This window comes from Apium graveolens, chromosome 9 (assembly GCF_009905375.1).
Source record: "Apium graveolens cultivar Ventura chromosome 9, ASM990537v1, whole genome shotgun sequence".
In the NCBI taxonomy this organism is placed as follows: domain Eukaryota; kingdom Viridiplantae; phylum Streptophyta; class Magnoliopsida; order Apiales; family Apiaceae; genus Apium; species Apium graveolens.
The window spans coordinates 143,037,100-143,050,799 of NC_133655.1; the positions used below are offsets into that span (position 1 = coordinate 143,037,100).

The following is a 13,700-nucleotide window of genomic DNA, read 5'->3' on the forward strand; positions in this document are numbered from 1 at the left end:
TGAAACGTAATTTATACCCGCTTTTAACAAATATACGAATCAACGCGCGGGTAAAATTAATCTCAAAAATTCCCAAATTAATTAAATATGAGTTTCATAATTTTTGAAAAATTCGGGAATTAAATACAGATTTTACAAATAAATGCAATCAGAAAATCATACAGGGTTAAATAATTGATGAAATATTGATTTCTAAATTTTATAAAATCCCAAAAATAATTATTGAGATTATAAAGTATTAAAAACAATTTTAGAGATAATCCACATATTTACACAAATAAACTTGTATTAAATCCACCTTTAAAAGTAAAAATAATTCAGTACAAATCCTCAATTAATTACGAGGACAATTCCAGTATATCAAAAGCATACATAATAATAAAACAACACATAGCTGATAGAAGTTATACACATATTTTGCTTATCTAATAATTCCATACTCACATATTTAAATAATACAGAAATACACGAGTCGTTATACTCAGCTATCTATTTTGTTCATTTATTTAGATTACACAACTATTTGTATAAAACTTATATTCTCCTTATATTTTGTTCAATTATTTAGGTTGTCCAACTTTCTGTATAGAAGTTATATTCTCCTTATATTTTGTTCAATTATTTAGGGTTCCTAACTATCAGTTTTGTTCTTCAAATTTTAGTAGACAAAGACTACTTACTTACAAGATTTTTATATATATAGACAGAACTGTTAGTCCAAGATGATTGTTTCCTATGGTGGTGTAAAATCTAGAGTGTTTGAAGATTTATTAGCTAAGAGGTTTTTTAAACAAAGGTTGGATAAAATATTTGTTACTGGTTTGTGTGAAAAATCAGGTGATTTTCCTTTATAAAATCACACGTGTATGACGTGACTCCTCCAAATTCCCATGTTTTGTATTGTTGTTCTCTTGTGTTTCCTAATTTTTCGGTGTTTGAAAAATTAATTAAAGTTTTAAAGTTTTGGCAGAAATTGAAAGGTTTTTGAGAAATTGAAAGTTCCTACTCCTAATCCTAATCCTAATCCTAATCCTAATTACTCCACCTCGGTTAGAGATCTATAATCTATAAATACTAAATGATCTAATCTCGGAAACAATATTTTGGTTGTGTTATATATACGCCGTGTGTATATATTATCATACCCTTTTATCGAATAATCAAATCAAACTATAGAACGAAGAAAATGTCAATGGTGATGCTATGTTCTTCACACAGTTGATTCCATCTGGAAAACTATATGTGTAATTACTTCTGTCTTCTTTTGAATGTATAAATCTGTATGTATTTACATGTGTCATTTTTGATGCATCTATTATGTTATCTATCTGATTTCATTATCTATTATCCTATTAATTCATTTTGCAGGCGGATTTGAAATGAAATTCTCAAGAAATGGGTGTGTGGTCCTTGATGTTCTCCATAAGTCGGCAGGTACGATATTCATGCTATCAATAAACCTATTGTCACTGTTTCTTTTTTTCAGTTTACATATTAATCTTATAGGGGTTTATATTCAATTCTATATTAATCGATCTTTGCGTAGTATCGATCTTATTGGAGTTTGTAATGAGCTCTATATCTAGGTTTGTTCAATTAATTAATATTCTCCTTAAATTTTGGGCTTAAAAATAGTATAGAACTTAATTTAGCATGTGTTTCTGTGTTTAATCTTTTTCTTGCAATTCTCGCATTGGTTCTTGATATTTAGTTAACATTGCTTTACGTACCAGATTCATGAAGATTTTATTATTTACATTTATTAATTTTGGGCTTTTTGGCTCAAAAAGTATTTCTTAGATGTATCAACTAGGAATGTTTTAGGATTTTAGCTTTATATTTGATTAATGAATGATGACTATTATGATTGTGTTGTTTTGAGATAAGGGATATGAAGAGCTCTAATACATGTTGGTTTGTTGTATTCACAACTATATGAAGATGCGACAAGGGCTTAATAGTGTGTTTCTTTTACAAATATATCAAGGCTTATGAATTACAGGGGATTAGAATCTATGGCATGCTTCCATGGGCGTAATATGTGTGTTTCTTATAAAAAAATATCAACGTGTTATGAATTACAAGGGCTTGGAATCAATGACATGCTTCCATATTAATAAATGGTGATTTTGGGATTAAAAAATGGTAAATTTATTAGTATAGTTAATTGGTCTTATCGATCTTATTGGAGTTTATAATGAGCTCCGTATTTAGGTTTGTTCAATTATTTAATATTCTTCTTATATTTTGGACTTAAAAAATAGTATAGAACTTAATTTAGGGTGCCCAACTATCTGTTTTGTTCAATTATTTAGATTGCACAACTATTTGTATAGAACTTATATTCTCCTTATATTTTGTTCAATTAATTAGGTTGTCCAACTTTCTGTATAGAAGTTATATTCTCCTTATATTTTGTTCAATTATTTAGGGTGCCCAATTATCAGTTTTGTTCTTCAAATTTTAGTAGACAAAGACTACTTACTTACAAGATTTTTATATATATAGACAGAACTGTTAGTCCAAGATGATTGTTTCCTATGGTGGTGTAAAATCTAGAGTGTCTGAAGATTTATTAGCTAAGAGGTTTTTTAAATAAAGGTTGGATAAAATATTTGTTACTGGTTTGTGTGGAAACTTTTGTTTATTTGGTTTTCATTTTACGCAAATGTACTTGACTTCATTTAACATTTTTTGCAAAAGATCTGTTACCTGAATTTGCAAAGGATCCATTACATACCTTTAAACTCATGTTGATGCCTAATTTAAACAGTAAATCACAAATTTTGATAATTAAAAATTACAGTTTACAAGTCATATTTGATTAAATGTGAAGATTATCTTCATTTTTTTAGAAATGTAACAATTATACAATAAAAATGAAAATATTCACTGAAATTCATAGTTAGATTCTAAATTTACTCTCCAATAAGCCGAGTAAGAATATCATAGTTATATCTTTGGTGAAATTTTTTTGATAGGTATATCCTTTAGAAATTCTAGTGTGCTTGCTTTCGAATTTTGATATATATTTGCTTTGGTTTTTGGTCCTCAACTCAGGTACATGATTTAACAACCTCAAGGTAAAGTCGAGGATGGTTATAGTACAATTTAGGAGGTTAGTAGACAAAGAATCAGAGATGACAAGGTCTGGGATTTACAAGCTACTGGTATCTCATTAAAGCAATTGGTATGTAAATTTTAATATTAGCCTTGTAGCGGTGCCCACTATGTTAACCAGGTTGTCTAGATACGGATTAGATACTCAAGCGTTATGTTACCAATGGTATATTTTCGATTATCTCTCAAAAAATAGGAAACTTGATTGGGAGGATGGTTCTTAAAAAACAGAATCGGTACAGGTGTTGTCATCGTAAAATCTAGCGCTTCCATTATTCCGATAATACGTGGCTAAAAACACTCATATTCTCTATGTGACTATATTTTGTTATTTGATTTATAATAGTACAAATTACAAATTTTCCAGGCAGTTCATTTTATTAATTAATTTTATAACTTTATCCAGGAAACGGAATGCTGGATAAAGATTGTTGAAAATGATCCAGGGCAAAGGAGCGAAAGTGTTCTACAACAAGGCACACCTGTCGACCCTCTGTTCAACACTCTCATCACTAGCACTCCAACACCACTTGTAGGAAAAGAAGAGAGCAAACCGAAAAGAACTTGAGAGAATGAAGGAGTCGTGGCGTGAATTAACACTGCCCTAAAGTTGAATTTGCCCTGCTACGTACACACGGCCTCTTGGCAATCAACCTCCAAGGTTACACGACTTCTATTTCTTTGGTGTAGTACAAAGAAATAGATTGAAAACACTCTTGATCATTGCCCAAAAATATACTTATATCTATATGAGAGGAAAATTGTTTTTGTGTGTGCAAACATGAGGGGGAGACCTCCTTTTATAAGAGCTCAAACTTGTAACTCCAAGAATGGCCAAAAGACACCATTAATACAAGGAGGTAAAAAGGCTCCAAAGTGAAAAGTCACAAACTGAAAAGTCTTGAAGTTTTTTCTAGAAGTCTTGAAGATTTTTCTAGATTTTTCTTTTAAAGCAAACTATAGAAATAATATTTATATTAATATTAATTCTAACATTCCCCCACATGCTGCAAAAGAAAAATAATTTAAGTAATTTAATGGGCAATGGATAGTCGGTTTCTTAAGCACCAATGTCTTGTGGACTTGAATTGATATCGGTGCATACAAACATGCCTCAAAACCATGTGAGGTAGAAAAATCCTTGAACCTCTCACGGAAGTTAGTGAAAACATATTTGCGCACTTTAACCTTTCTCAAATCAAGAAGTGATTTCGCAAATTATATTTTTATATTAAGTGCCCCCACATTGTACCTGGATTTTCGTGAACGCTCTAGAGGTCCTTCGCCAAAGGACTCTCATAAGGGGTTGGGCAATAGCCCCACATTCACATAGGTAAGTTCATCAAGTTTGTATTGTCGCAAACCACCTCTTACGAGACTATGAACTTATTAAGAGCATTAGCTCATCCTAACACATGTGACAATAATAAAAATACTACATCACTTTATTAATAGGAATGGTAGTAGTATATAAACATGAGTTCTTTTATGATTTCGTTTGACCCATTGAACTTAAACAAGTTTAAGATGGGTGTCCATCACAATTCACTCCACAATAGGCTTTAAACCCATTCCTTGTGCTGACTCCAACACTAATTTTCTACAAAGGCCTTTGGTGAGAGGATCTGCAATATTCCTCTCTGATTTTACATACTCGAGTGATATCACATTATTTCTGATCAGACTTCGAATTATAGCATGCCTCAAGCGAATATGTCTTTTCTTCCCATTGTAGAGTTGATTATTCGCTAGTCCCATTGCAGCTTGTGAGTCACAATGCATTGAAACTGATGGAGCTGGCTTCCCCCACAAAGGAATATCAGCAAGTAAACATCTTAGCCATTCAGCTTCTTGACCAGCCAACTCCAACGCAATAAACTCAGATTCTTGTGTGGATTTAGCATGACAAGTTTGTTTTGAAGATTTCCAAGATATAGCAGCTCCAGCAAGAGTGAATACATAACCACTAGTAGATTGAATCTCATCATTATCCGACACCCAATTTGCATCACAATATCCTTCCAAAACATGAGGACTTCTTTGATAATGCAAACCCCAATTTATAGTACCCTTTAAATACTTCAACAATCTAATCAAAGCACCCCAATGATCACGATTAGGATTGTGAGTGTATCTACTCAGTCTACTAACAGCATATGCTATATCAGGCCTGGTATGATTCATCAAAAACATTACACTTCCAATTATCTTGGCATACTCTTCTTGGGAAACACTATGACCTTTATTCTTTTTCAAATGAATACTAGGATCATATGGTGTCTTCACAGGGGTACAATCAAATTGATTAAATTTCTTTAAAATTTTCTCAACATAATGAGACTGGTTTAACGACAACCCATATGAATTCCTAGTAATTTTTATGCCAAGAATCACATCTGCCTCTCCTAAATCCTTCATATCAAAACAGGAACTTAGGAAGGCCTTGCTAGTATTTACCACATCAATATTGGTACCAAAAATTAACATATCATCAACATATAGACATATGATCACACAACCAAATTGATCAAATTTAGAATAAACACATGCATCAGAATCATTTACTTGGAAGCCATCAGAGATGATAGTTTGATGAAATTTTTCATACCAGTCTTTCGGAGCTTGTCTGAGGCCATACAATGATCTTATAAGCCGACATACCTTGTCTTCATATCCCGGGACAACACATCCTTCTGGTTGCTTCATGTATATCTCCTCATTTAAATCTCCATTTAAAAAGGCAGTCTTCACGTCCATTTGATGCACAATGAGATTATGAATAGATGCAAGAGCTATTAAGGCTCTAATGGTGGAAATATTTGCTACGGGAGAGTAAGTATCAAAGAAATCAACACCTTTCTTTTGTCGATGTCCACCAACCACTAACCTGGCTTTGTATTTTTCAATTGATCCATCAGATTTATTTTTCTTTTTAAAAATCCACCTGCTTCCCAGTGCTTTACAACCTCGAGGAAGATCACATAAAACCCAAGTATTATTATTCATAATGGACTCAATTTCACTATTAATAGCCTCTCGCCAAAAATTAGAATCAATTGATCTCATAGCCTCCTCATAGGTTTTAGGGTCTTCTTCAAGAATGAAAACATTTATCTCCTGCTCACCTACAAACTCTTTTTCAGTCAAAAAAGTAGTTAGAAAATCAGGTCCAAAGCTAGTCTCGACTCTAGCTCTTTTACTCCTTCTAGGCTCATGATTTGCATCGGTAGATGTAATATTATGATGTGACACTGATGAAGAAGATCCAGATGCTAAACATGATTGCACATTAGCTTTCATAGGAAAAATATGCTCAAAAAATTCAACGTCTCTTGACTCTTTAAATGGACCAAAACCATATGCATCTTTAAGAATAAGTCTATATGCACCACCATTAAAACCAACAAAAATACCATCAACAGTCTTGGGACCAATTTTACTTCTTTGAAAATCTGGGAGCCCAATTTTTCCCAAACACCCCCACACTTTAAGGTAACTCAAGTTGGGCGCGAAACCCTTCCATAATTCATAAGGAGTTTTATCAGATTTTTTATGCGGCACACGATTAAGCACATAGCAAGCATATAAAATAGCTTCACCCCACATATTAGAAGGCATTCCTGAACTGATAAGCATAGCATTCATCATATCTTTAAGAGTTCTATTTTTTCGTTCAGCTACCCCATTTTGTTCAGGCGTATATGGTGCTGTAACCTCGTGAATAATCCCATTAAGTTCACAGAATTTCTTTAGAGTTGCTCCATCATATTCACCACCCCTATCTGTTCTTAACCTTTTAATATTTTTATTCAATTGTTTCTCAACTTCAGCCTTATAAATAAGAAATTTTTCTTCGGCCTCATCTTTCGAACTCAACAAGTAGAGCTTGGTGAATCGTGAAAAGTCATCCACAAAAGTAATATAATAACGTTTACCTCCTCTACTCATAGTGTTCTTAAAGTCACCTAAATCACTGTGAATTAATTCAAGCAATGTCGAAGACCGGTTTCCGATTTTATTAAAGGCCTTTTTAGGGTGCTTTGCTTCAACACATACTTCACATTTATCAAAAGATGTATTGCTGAATTCAGGGATTAGCCTAAGTTGTTTAAGCCTTTTCACAGAAGCAACATTTACGTGACCCAGTCTAGCATGCCATAAGGTAACAGATTCAGCAATATAAGCAGAAGCAGTAGCAATTTTATTATCAGTCAAAATATCGAGTACAAACAGCCCACCATTACAAAAGCCTTTGCCCACAAAATCACCATTTTTAGTAAGAACAAGTTTATCAGATTCAAAGGTTAATTTAATACCAGATTTGTTCAATAAGGCTCCAGAAATCAGGTTTCTACGAATATCAGGGACATGCAAAACATTATGCAAAGCAATAGTTTTTCCAGAAGTAAGTTTAAGAGAAACCTTTCCCTTTCCAAGTATACTCACAGTGCTTGAGTTGCCCATGAAGACACATTCTCCATCAGATGCTTTATCATAGTCCTGGAACATATCCTTATTTGAACAAATATGACGAGTTGCACCGGTATCCACCACCCATTCAGAAATATCGCTCACCAAATTTACTTCAGATACAACAGCAGCTATGATTTCTTCAGTGAGATTGGCCTGAGTCTGAGATTTGTCTTCCTTTGTTTTTGAACCAGGTCCCTTTCCTTGCCTACACTCCTTTGCGGCATGCCCGAATTTTCCACAAGTGAAGCAATTTCCTTTAAACTGCCTTCTCCCTTTGAAGTTCTTATTTTTCATTTTAGTGCCATGGAACTGATTTGGACCTTTACCTTTTGGTCCTTTCGTATGACCTGCATCTTTTGACTCAACAAGATTAGCAGTAAATGAAGAATGACCAAGTGTTGTTTCATTTGTTTGAATTCGATTTTGTTCCTCAATCTTGATGTGAGACACTAACTCTTGCAGAGTGAAGTCCTTCTGTTTGTGCTTCATAGAATGAACATATGTTTGCCAAGATGGTGGTAATTTTTCAAGAAGACAATTAGCTTGAAATATTTCACAAATTTTCATTCCTTCAGCAATAATATCAGCACATAAATATTCATACTCATGAACTTGTTGAAGAACAGGCTTATCATCAGACATACGAAAATTTAACCAACGACTACATGCATATTTCTTAGTCCCATAATCATCAGAACCATACTTGGTTTTTAAAGCATCCCAAATTTCTTTGGCCTTTAAGGACTTGCTATAGATTAAATATAAAGCAGATGTCATATAATGCAATAACATTCCACGACAAGTCTTATTATCCTTCTCGAAATCTTTTCCAGAATTTTCAGGGGCTGAGTCTTTAGTGAGACAATAATCTACTCCAATTTGACTCAAGAAAAACTCCATCTTATCGGACCACATTTTATAATTTTTCCCATCAAAAGGGTCTAATTTAGACATATCAGGAATAAAAGTATTGGAATTCATGGTGGCAGATAAGATATATGCTAACACAAATTTCAACTTTAGAATGTAGGAAAAGAAGAGAGCAAACCGAAAAGAACTTGAGAGAATGAAGGAGTCGTGGCGTGAATTAACACTGCCCTAAAGTTGAATTTGCCCCGCTACGTACACACGGCCTCTTGGCAATCAACCTCCAAGGTTACACGACTTCTATTTCTTTGGTGTAGTACAAAGAAATAGATTGAAAACACTCTTGATCATTGCCCAAAAATATACTTATATCTATATGAGAGGAAAATTGTTTTTGTGTGTGCAAACATGAGGGGGAGACCTCCTTTTATAAGAGCTCAAACTTGTAACTCCAAGAATGGCCAAAAGACACCATTAATACAAGGAGGTAAAAAGGCTCCAAAGTGAAAAGTCACAAACTGAAAAGTCTTGAAGTTTTTTCTAGAAGTCTTGAAGATTTTTCTAGATTTTTCTTTTAAAGCAAACTATAGAAATAATATTTATATTAATATTAATTCTAACACCACTATCTAACTTGGTTGCAGGGCATAACTCGATCTGGAGGGCATAACTCGATCTGGAGGTGTAGACTTTATCAACAAATCATTTAGTTTTTAGTGATATTGTGTCTTTACTGGTTTTATGGTTGCAAACTCTATCATTTTATTTGGTTGGGAGTTAAAAGAGAAAGCATCGACAAAAAGCTAGATGAGTATGCAGCCTCATCTAACGGAATTTTATCTTTAATAATATACAAGTTATGCTATTTTGTTATTGTTATCTCAAAATTATGTGGAATTTAATGAGCAAATCTTTATAAATATTTCAAATCTGGCTTGGTCATATTCTAAACTTCCAAGTTGTTCAGAGTAGCACATATATGCCTAACAATACGTTTAATTGTTCTCGCCGACTAGTATGAATCACTACGCCATAAGTGGGCTATTGTAATGCCTAAATGGTGTTACAATAGGCCCCAAACGCGTTACAATAGGTCTATTGTAACACCAGGGGGTGTTACGTATACGAGCATTATAATAGACACCCTAATGTAATACTTCATTGATGTATTGTAACAGAGAAGAAAACGTTACAATAGACAACTACTGTAACACTAAAAGACCCAAATGTAACACAAAATGAGTGATACAATACTTTGATCAAGATTGCATAAATGAGGCCCACGACTAATGGGGGTATATTAATTTTATATATTATTATTATTTTTAAATCTTATTCTCAGTAGCCTAGCTTTCCATTTCATTGCAATTTTATGTATTGACAAGAAAAACAAGTAAAATTACTTGAACATAACTAAGAACAACCCAACAAGTAAAATTACATATCCAGATGTTTTACATAAGTTTTCTATGATTTAAAGAAAACAAGAAGAAAAAGAAAAGCCTTGCTACGTCCATATTTCTTTGCTGCATTTGACTTTCTTTCCACGTATACAAATATTTTCTATCCAAGTTCTTTTTATGTTGCTTCTGTCCTGTTATTGTGCCATTCTTGACCTTGTCCCTGAATCTGCACATTGGAATACGAACGAGAAAAAGGTAAACAAAAACAAGTAAAAGAAAGAATTAATATAATATTAAGTGTCGGTTAGGCATTGTTGTAAGTTGTAACAAGTCTGTTGTGGGTCTAGGTTCATGTATAAAAAGTTCAAAATACATCCTTTTTTCATATTGGTAGATGTTTCAGTTGTAACAAACCAAATTTAATGAAAAAAACTGATGGTTTGTAAACTTGTACCTGCAAGCCGAATTAGCACAAGGTTGACATGTCAATTCAATAATGTAAAGTATAATATGTGGGGTTGAAATCTCTTTATAAAACCTGACTCTGGTAATTGTGGCATAAAAGCAGATGGCTATATATAAGGAACTTACGTATAGGGAGAGTGTATAAGCCAATGTTTATAATTACCGATCTCGGCTTTGTTAACGCCGACGAGTATCATCATCATGCCATAGAACAACCAACGACTTTATGTTGAACAATTTTAAAATCTGTAGAAAAAAGATTTACTTCTACAAGTTAAGCTTGAACTCTTCAGAACTAAGAAGTTGCTACTTAAAATAATAGATTAGCGTAACCGCGTGAAACTTATATATCTAAAAGACCCATCAGATTAGTTAAATGTTCAATTTGGTTTTAGTCAAAAAGAGCTTATATTATCAAATACATCACTTTGATTTACAGAGATTACCAAAAATTATTCACAAAAATTTATGATGCACATACCTTTTCGGGCGTGGCTACCCCTTTAGGAGGAAAGTTAAGGTGTTGATGAGGTGCCAGGTTAAAAAATGATACTTTACTATCCAGTAAAAATAAAAAATTCAGAAATAAAAAAATGTTAGTGTTTGGTTTAGTAACCACAATCCAAGAACGTACAGAACACATTTATTACTAATGTCTAGTAGTTCATGAACACAGGAAGGAACTATAATTCTACATCCATTCCACTCGCACCAAAAAATCAATCCATTCATTCCACTACTACAATATTGCCACAAATAAAAGAATAAATTAAGGTATAATCAAACAAATTTATTAATTTTTTGCAAGAAAACACAGTAGACAAAAGTTAGACACTAACCTTACATACAGTCGATTGGCCAGGGAATTCTTTGGTTTACATGCATTTAGTTAACGAAGTTGTAGTATGAGATTATATGAGAGATAATGAATGATAAGGAGTGCTGTATAACAAATTATACATGACCCTGTTTTGTATGTTTTGTATTTTCTCCTCCCGCATAAAAAAAGTGAGGCAGTTCAGAACACCACAACAATTAGCCCAGAAGAATCAATCAGGTGTTATCCTTGAAATAATGCAACTTAAACAGTTAAAACACTGGCAACAAAATTTGAAGTGTGACATTTTTTCTCATGCAATTTATGTTATCGTCAAATAGTTTTAAAAAAATTGCATTGTTATTATTAAACAATACATTACAAATTTTTTTATTTATATTATGTTTAAAAGAACAAAATTGTATAGACACCTCAACTCAAATAAAAAATATATCTATTTATAAATTAACAAGAAACTAACTAATGTTATTAGAGACTAAATCCTGCTTTCAAAAATTAATGAAATCTGTAAATGACATATCAAAAGCTCTTGAAATAACGGTTAAAAATTCACACATCTAACATGCATTTCAGATTTGAGTGAGCATTACTCACCAAAAATATAATAAAATAATAAAGAAAGAAAAAATTATTGTCAGCGATATCTATGAAAACAAATATATTGTTAGTAATATAAGGTCATAAACTTTTCATTAAAAACATAAAATGACTTTGGGTATACATCTCCCGGATATGTAGCTTGGGAGTTTTAGCATACCACTCAAGAAATCATGTTAAGTTCTTCACATTATCCAACCTTGCCATAGTAAATAGTAAATTCTTTATTACACAACTAAAAATGGAAAATAATAATAACCGAGTTAGATGTTATATAATTTAGGCTAAAAGGTGTGCACTAGTGAGAAAAAGGAAAATTACAATGTTTGCTATTTAAAGGGTGTATGACTCCCATACTGTCCAAGAGTATCCTTGCTACAATGTTTAAAAACAAAAAACAGAACTTATAGTTAAAGATGTATCTTGTCAATAAATATATTTAGTAATAGCAAACAAATTGAGTTAAGTACTACCTTCCAGCTATTACCTAGAGGCTAGAATGTACATGCTAATGATGAGATTAGTATGATTTATAGCAATAAGTTCAGCTGTGAATTGACCGGTGAAGTGATATTTTTTATTAAATTTCTCTCGATGGATGTCCGAACTAGAATATTTTATTTTCTCTAAAGCATGAACAATAGTATACGGCAACAAGTAACACTTTTATAAAATTAAAGCTACAAAGAGATATCTAATTAAAAGGGCACAAATATTCATATCAAAATAAAAGATATAAATGCATATAAATGAAAACCAATCCAACTAGTGTTAGGAAACGCCCAACAGTGGTTTATGAGATGCGTAAGCGCAGGTAGACAGATTTGTGGCGGTGGTGGTCGTTCGTTCTACCAAATTTTTGAAAAAAATAAGAAAAGCAAGCAAAAGACATAAAAATTCTATATTTTTTAAAAAATTGGGTGAAGTGTCGGGCATAGATTTATGTATCTATTCACGCATATTCTCATTAATTCAAAGACTGAAGTGTTCAATTTAAATGAAGCTTACCTTTCCTGAGACAACAAAAATAGATTGTACAGGCATCATCCCATGGAAAGGAAGCAAAGTAGCCCAATCCCAAAACTGTATACCTCGAGTTTTTGTCTTTTCATCAAATTTTCAGTACCTGAAATCAATTGAGACGCCTAATCATTCAAAAAATCATAGTTAGTAACCTAATTACTCAAACACCCTAATTAGTCAAATATAAATAAATTACTAATCAAAACGGAGGGAAAAAGATGCTAAGAAATACAAAACCCTAAATATAACCTCCAAATCAAATAAAAAAATAATAATGAGAAGTCTAACAAGATTGAAGAATGAAAAGTTTGTAACTGTTTTTGTATTCAGTCAAGGAGGGAGAGAGAGGGTGTACACACCGAGAACAAGGATGGCCGATCTTACTTTTGAGACGCTGTTTGAAGAGAGACGGAGCAAAGAGAGGGGATTGAGAGAGAGTGTTTGAGAGCGGGTTGAGAGAGATTTTTCCGAAGTATTTTCTCTGGGAAGGTATATAAGTGTCTTTTCATTTGGGGGGAAAAATACCGCCCAAATATTTCACTTAGGGAATGGTGCATAATTTTTTATTTTAATTATTTAATTATTATTTATTATATAAAATAAATATATCTTTGTATTTATGTACAAGAAATTATAAAATTTGAATTATATTATATGTTATATTTTTTATTCACTAAAAGAACCACAAAATAATTTTAATAGTAATCTATAATAATATTTTCACTTTAATATTTTAAAAAATAAAAAAGTAACTAATGTAACAACAAGTGTTACATGATATGCAATACCGGTATTTCTGTGCAACACTAGTTTATTGCTATTGTAACATTAATTAAGAGATTTTACAATAGAACAAAAATTTCTTACCTATTGTAATGCTGCCTGTAACACTTGTAGATCACTTATGACCTAAT

The 13,700-nt window shown here is 32.4% G+C and overlaps 1 long non-coding RNA gene across 5 annotated transcripts; it reads right to left on the bottom strand.

The window, feature by feature from the left end:
- Positions 1 to 9,874: 9,874 nt before the first annotated feature.
- LOC141684254 (uncharacterized) lies at positions 9,875 to 13,280 on the bottom strand. 5 transcript variants are annotated; one of them, XR_012560597.1, is made up of 5 exons: positions 13,146 to 13,280; positions 12,772 to 12,889; positions 10,810 to 10,880; positions 10,455 to 10,574; positions 9,875 to 10,089 (listed from the first exon to the last, which is right to left on the bottom strand). It is a non-coding gene; the product is annotated as an uncharacterized LOC141684254 (long non-coding RNA). The 5 variants fall into 5 exon arrangements; XR_012560596.1 differs by having other exon boundaries at positions 10,810 to 10,885; XR_012560599.1 differs by having other exon boundaries at positions 12,772 to 12,908.
- Between the last annotated feature and the right edge of the window lie 420 nt (positions 13,281 to 13,700).